Below are 7,379 nucleotides of genomic sequence, written 5' to 3'. Positions count from 1 at the left end.
GGACTTTCTGGCCCAACGCATATCTATGCCTAATGTCACATTTAGGAAGATTAAAGGAGTAGAGATAGAGGTAGAATCTAGTAGAGGCAGATTTGCCCCAAATTTCTGTTTTGGGGAATACAGAGGTGTCAGAGTAATGGTTGTTAAAATTCTCAAGAGAAAAAAAAGTGATGTTTGGCAGATTTCTCTGTTTCTTTTGTTCTGTTTTAAAGGAGTTTAAACTCCTGCTTATGGGGTGTGAGTGCACAGGGGATTGAACATCTTCATACATATAAGTGTCCCTTTCTTTCCATTTCACATATATTTGATTCCAGCATATCTGTTGGGGTCTGAGGATGAGAGAATAGCATATTGACTCAGGGTTCTGTGTAGAGCCAGAGCAAAGGTCTTACAAGTATGATCATCTCATTGCCATTATTTGGGAAAAATGATGTTTCCTCCTCTTTTCTTGCTATGTAGCCTAAGTCTCCAAATTCCTATTCTTAATTTCCACTTCCCAGGTATGCTACTTCTTTATTATCTCTTGGAACTTTATTGAAGGGAATGGGAAAGCATGATTGGGCACTTTTGATGTGTGTTTGGTGATTTGATGTCTGCTCAGCATTTGAACACTCTTACAGTAGAATCCTTTCTTCCCTATAGGAGTAGAAAGGATCCGATTCTTGATCTATTCATCCCCTTGGCAGCCAGGACACGATCACAAGTCTTGAACTTGACCAATAGGGATATCACTAGAATAAATTAATACATTAGCCCCAATTCTTCATCACAGTCTGTTTCAATGACTTTTGCTATATGACTTGACACTTTTCTCACTGGAGGTGGAATGTTTTGCACTGGCCTCTTGGCTTTGGGCTTGCCATATAATTTGTATTTGCCAATGGAGTGTAGGTAGATTTGATGTTGCAGAGGTTTGAAATGTATTTATACATTTTGGCTTGCTATCTTGAACTTCTGCCATTACCATGAGAAGAAATGTCAGGCAGCCCATTGATCCAATAAGAATAGGAGCTAAGGAGTTCACAAAGAACCCAACCTGAAGTTTGGAGCCAAGCACAGCCAAGCACAGCCAAGCACAGCCAAGCAAAGCCAAGCACAGCCAAGCACAGCCAAGCACAGCTTAGATCAGTTAACCCTCAGCTGATCCACATACAAATAAAAATCGTTATTTTAAGTCATTGAATTTTGGAGTAGTTTTGCTATGCAGCTCCACTGTGGTAGCAGTTGACCAGTACATTTAATCTGGGGATTTTGAACTTGTAGAACATGTTGCATGGGAGCAGAGAAAGTGAAGAGTTTATATTGCCTATAGAGATACCACATTTAGGAACATGTGACAGAGGGCTAATGACAAGGCACAGCGTTCAGCAGTGGCATCAGTTTGGCTGAGGTTTCAGCTCCCCAGCTGCCCTATGTTCTTGTTTCATTTTCTTCCCTGGCATACCAGCTTTCTGGGTTATTCCATTAGATAACTAATATCCTTTTGAGATAACAAATATCCTTCCAATAAATTTATTTTCTGCTTAATTTGGTCTGAGTCAGTGTTATTTGCAAATAAGAACTCTGTCTGATCAGCCCTGATGTTTCATTGGAAATGAAAGATTTGGAAAAGCAGAGTGAAATGGGCCAGCAGTGGAGGAAGCAGGGACATTAGTCCATGAGTCCACAATTCTGGTGACATGGTGTAGGGGAGACTCTCTGTACAGTGTGAGGCAGGATTTTTATTTTATGCCTTTGAGAATGTTCAACAGTTCCTACTTCCTCACAGAGCACATGAGTAATGGGGTTGGTCAGTAGGCTGTCTTTCAAAAGGATCAAAGTTTTTCACTCAGTGAGTTCCATCCATCCACAATCCTAAAACTAATGAATTATGCCTCAAGGACACTTGACACTTATATTCCTTATCTAATTGTTAAAACTTAGACATCCTTTTGATATGCTAAGAACTCCTAGTGAGGAGTTCCTAGTCACAACTCCTATGTAATAGTCTTCTTCAACACATTGTCCATTCATTAACCTGGTTTTATTACAGAAAAAAAAATTAAATGTTCAATCCATATACAACTACAAAATCATTCATGCACGGTGTTTTTTATTTTTTTTCTAAGCCTTGTCAAATACTTCATTTTTTCTAAAGCCTCAAAGTATACATAATTGAATAGTGGAATAGATACCAAATTCTCCAGTATATTATAAGGTATGTAAAGTGAATGGATATATGTTTGCCATTATTGTCATAAACCAGAGAATAAGGAATGTTTAAGAAGATGATGTCCTTGTGCCATGTAATCTCAGATAGATGCATTTCATTTCATTTAAGGTAGAAGATAATTGAGTTTTGTTACGCAGAAAATAAACTCATTTACTTGGCATTAGTTTTATATTCAACCCAAGACATTTAATTCTGGAACTTGGATCACACTGACTCTAATGTATATGTAAAATGTTCACTGACTAATATATACATTTTAAGTTTATTATCTTTAGCCTTTACACAAAACCCTTGACAGACTGTTCTTAATGCATATATGTTAGAGATAATGGAGTCTGTTTTTTGTCAGTTCTAAATTTAAATTATTTACTTTCTTGATGGTTAAAAATGTTGAAGTCAGGGCATTAGGAGGTAAATCAGTCCATTTGTGCTTCTTCAAAGAATTAAGAATTTACATGATAGATGAAAGTTTACTAAATACTGTTCACATTCTGGCTTTCCAAAGGCAAATAAGGAGTGACCAACCTTAAATACTTTAAGTTCATATGAAACATCTAGTTTGAGGAAGCAAGTGGGAGAATGGGGAGATAGAGAATTGGATTCAGAGATAAAACGACAAAGACCTTTCATATTCTCAAGGGAATGAAACAAAGAGGAAAAAAATCAATAAAGCAAGTTGCAACAAGAGTCTGATCGTCTGAAAATAACAAGCATGAAGGAAAAGTAGAGCATGAAATTCAAATGTCTATACTTAGCATTTATTTTATCATAGGTGTTTACCATAAAAATCCAAATTTAAAAAAATAAAAGGGAAGAAAAACCATTGTATTCCTACCTCCTAGAGAAAGCCGTTATTATGTTGGTATGCATTTTTTATAGCTGGTATTTATAAATGTGTGTGTGTGCGCACACAAGTACAGGATTTTTATACCAATGAATCACATTTTATAAAGTGTAACATGGTTTCACCACTTAATATGTTGTGTGCATCCTGTCATGTCAAAAATATACTCAATATACATTTAATGGCTGTATAAACATTTCATTTTGTAGAATAAACAAATAAATGAATTCTACAAAAATTTTCTGTAAATTTCTCTCCCACTACTTCTATTATTAAAATGAAGCTATAGCCCCAGTGCACCCTGAATGGCGGAAAACCTGTAGAAGCAAGTGTGTCAGTAGGCTAGATGGCCTCATGACATCAGGCCGTTGCATAGAGGTGCTTTGCTAAATTGGATTGTTCTATAACATGCCCACGGCCTCAGCTCACTTTTCAAGTTCCTGTGCCTGCTATTATTCTCTCAGATGCTTCATTTCTTTTGGCCAGCCTGGGGAAGGTCCCTATTTTGCTCAGTGTCTTGCAATGTTTAATAGAACTGGATTCAAATGTGGTACTTCAGCACTGTTCCCTCACCCAATAGACACAGGTACTTAATTGAAGACTCTTGGTGGCCGGGAGGCAATGACTTCAAATGCCCTGTGCCCGACTCTCTTAAAAGTTGATACAATTCGAATGTGAAGCTTTTTTAAGGGTATGATTTCAGTTTGCAAGTAGAGGCGGAGTGGAGAGAAATTTCCAAGTACCCCTGAAATAATCAGCAGTGAGCAGTCAACTCTTGTGCCTACATATGCTTCGTATCCTAAACAAAAGACTTGTGCAGGCTAAGTCGACACTTGGGATATCCATTTCACTTAAAAAAATGTAATCTTAGAGGACACTGATGTGACTTGTGCTGTGCTGTCCTTTAAATATATCGTTCCTGAAGAGAAAACAAAATAGTTGTGCAATAACAGGCTATTGGTTAAATAAATTATGTTGTATTCTATAGTGGGATACTCTCCAATTATTAAAAAATGGTATTGCAAAAATCTATAATTTGTGTTAATATGTTCATGTTAAGTTGGAGGCTGTAAAATAGTGTGTACTATTTTATCCCACTTTGTAAAAATAATTATGTATGTTTTATCTTTACATCAATATCTTTACATGAATCATTAACAATCGTTGTTTTGGACTGGTAAGATTACTGGAAAAATTTATTTCTTGTGTATTTGAATGTTCTAAATTTTCTTTAATTCAAAGATTTAAATTTTGTAATGAGAAAAAAACCATTTTTAATTATCTAGATACGAGACGAAAAGTGCTATGGAATTCTGTCTCCCATATGATTCTGAACGGGTTCATTATACCATTTCTTAAGCACAGGGCTTGTCATTTGGAGGTCAACATCCTCTTAGAGGAAAGAATAAAAATAGTGGAAAAGAGAAGCATCTCTTGCTTAGTGACTCATAGTGTGCTAGCGTGATTAGAGGTGAGGGGCAGCTACATTAGCATATTGCCTTGGATCATAATGAGTAAAAACTTATGCAGAGCAGAGAATAGGGGGAAATGACAAGCAATTAAAAGCCTAGAAGTAATTTTCTATTTTTTCTCCTTCCCCCCCCCCCCCCCCTGCAGATTGATGTGGATATCTCCCTGTGCATGGTGTAGCCAGTGGGTGAGTTGATTCTTGATTCTTGCTGATATGCATAGATAAGGTTAATCTCAGGATTGGGATAAGAAAGGAGTAACCAGCACTTGCCCCCTGAATGTCTCCTACTGAAGTAAGCCCTCTTGTTATCACACAGTGTTTCCTGTAACTCTTCAAAAAGACTGAAGTGAGCCCTCATGTAATTTCTGGCAAGGTGAAGTCCTGGGTACACTTCACAAAGTAGAAATTCCAACCACAGTGGGATTTCCAAGAACACGCCTTTAAACCAACCAACCAACCAACAAACAAATCCAAAAAACAAAACAAAAAAAAAACCCCAAACAAGTGAATTTTCATTCTCTAAAAGCTCTTTGTCGATGTTTAAACAACTTCTGAGAAACAGAAGTAGGGGCCAGTGAAGAATACGTTCGCTGTACTATAAACACAGGACAGTCATCTGTTTTTAGAGCTGGAAAGGCTTTCAGGAATCTTCTAACCCAAACCCAAGGGAAATGAGACTTGCCCCGAATTTCTGTATCTATCATACTCCCACCACTTTCCCATGAGGTAAATGGAAAGGCGGAATAGCACAAAATTTCTGAGGCTGGAGTTCTATTCCTCACTCATATTTTCTCATAAGGCCTTTGCCATTTGTGCCATAACTGCAACTATATATATTTGAGTGGAAGGAAAAAGTGGGAGTAGGAAATGTAACATGACCCATACCTACATTATGTGGACAAGAATAATCCATAGGATGTCTTTGATGATCTTTGTCCTCTTTAAAAGGAAACTAAACATAAGAATTGAGTGTGTTTGTCTTCAATCTCAACAACTTTATTTTCTGAGAGCCAATTTCTGTAGATTTCCATGACTGATTAAAGGATGAGAAATTTGGACGGAGCAGAAAAAGTCCCTATGGAATAGATTAGAGAGTGTTAATATGCTTAAGTAGAAAGGAAACTTCTGTAGAATTAGTGATACACAACTCAGGTTTTGTAAAGTCGGCTGACCATACCAGCATCAGCTCACCAGTACCTTCCAATGACCACTTATTTCCTTGTAACTCCATTGGGTGTGATATTCAGGGTGTCTAAGATCATCTGTCATTTTGCTGGACTTCTTCACAGCCCCTCTGCTTCCTGGCTGAGTTATTTATGTAACATTATTCCACATGGGAAAGCCCAGCTGTTAAAGTTTTAGAATCGGGAATAAGAACACATTTTTATTAGATCTTTCATCTTGTCTACAGTATGTTTTTCTTGGTTTAAATAATGATAACAGCATGCTAGTCCTCCACCATAACTCATTCGCTAGTACATGTCTTTGGGGGCGAGAGCTGCCCTTGCTGTACTTCTGGAGTTCCAAAATGGGACTGATAGCAAACTAAAGGTGAAATCTGTGTGTGGGATTTGTATAATCACCTGGTGAGTTTGAACTCATACACCTGGGGTAAGTACTGCAGAGGTAAAAACAATAGAACTAAGTTACATATTGGTAGGAGCAAGATGGGGATTAGAGAGAAAAAAAGGGTTTGGGGGATCAGAAAGTCTTGGTCATAGAAGAAAAGTTGTACTATTTACAAAATTAGGAAAAACCCAGCAAAGAAGGAGGAGGTTGAAAAGGGAAGACAAAGCTTTGTCATATGAAGTTGCGAGTTGCTGGGAAGAGATCTGGGTGGAAGGGTCTTAGGGGGCACGATGACCTAGTGATGTGTCAGCTTGGTTAGGCTGACCTACATCTCCTAGAATTCCTTTCCCTTTAAGGTTCCGGTTAGAATGGACCATGGGAGAGTCTTGTTGAAATGAGGAGGGCAGAGGCAAAGCAGTAGCCATTTAATTAGCTCATACATGTTGTAACAGATGTGCTGATTAACTTGTTAGCATGAAGTCACAGCTGGGTCTACAGCTACTCTTACCTTTTCCTTCAGCTTCTCTGACTCCTGTGCCAGATGTGTATTTTTTAGTTCCAAGATGAAGGTCACTGGCTTCTTTCTGCAGGATATCCACAGCACCAAGATCAGAGTAACAACTGACATGAATTTCAGCCCATCCTAAAGCTTCTAGCCTTCCCTTCTTGACTATCTGCCCTGTGGGTTTTCAGTTCTAATATCACAAATACAGTAGCCTTACAGGGACTAAACTACTACACCTGCTCCAATTGTGTAAGGTCAGACCCTTTGTATGAGTTGGCTGGCCTTTTCTGGGGTTCACAGAACTGCATGATTTGGTCTGTTTTTGTAGCCAATTTACACCATTCTTTGTCTCAGTAATATTCCTCATTCTAGTGTCCTATCAATTTCTTCACCACTTCAATCTTCAAAGTTCTTTCCCATTGACTCCATGGACTGGTCTTCTCTGACCACTCCATCTAAATCATCCTTTGTTTTCCTCAGAGTCCTTACTAGAGATTGTTTGCTTATGTAATTAATTTTTTGGTTAGCTGGTCTTCATTACAATCTAGGTTCCATGATAGATGTATCTGTCTTGTTCCACACTGGATAACCCTGACCCTAGCACTGTGGCTGGCACACAGCCAGTTCTCCAAGAATTGTTTTAGGAATAGAAAGGGCGATATGGAAGACCTTACTTTGTAGGGTAGGAATGTCAAAGGGATTAATTTTCTATCCCTTGGGGACATACAGATCATCCTGAGTTCCACCCCTATTTCTTTTCTTCATGCAAGGTTGAACT

This window comes from Panthera pardus, unplaced genomic scaffold, assembly GCF_024362965.1.
Source record: "Panthera pardus isolate Hobbes unplaced genomic scaffold, ASM2436296v1 HiC_scaffold_2, whole genome shotgun sequence".
NCBI lineage: Eukaryota > Metazoa > Chordata > Mammalia > Carnivora > Felidae > Panthera > Panthera pardus.
The sequence above is the reverse complement of the archived record's forward strand: the minus strand, read 5'-3'. Positions refer to the sequence as shown.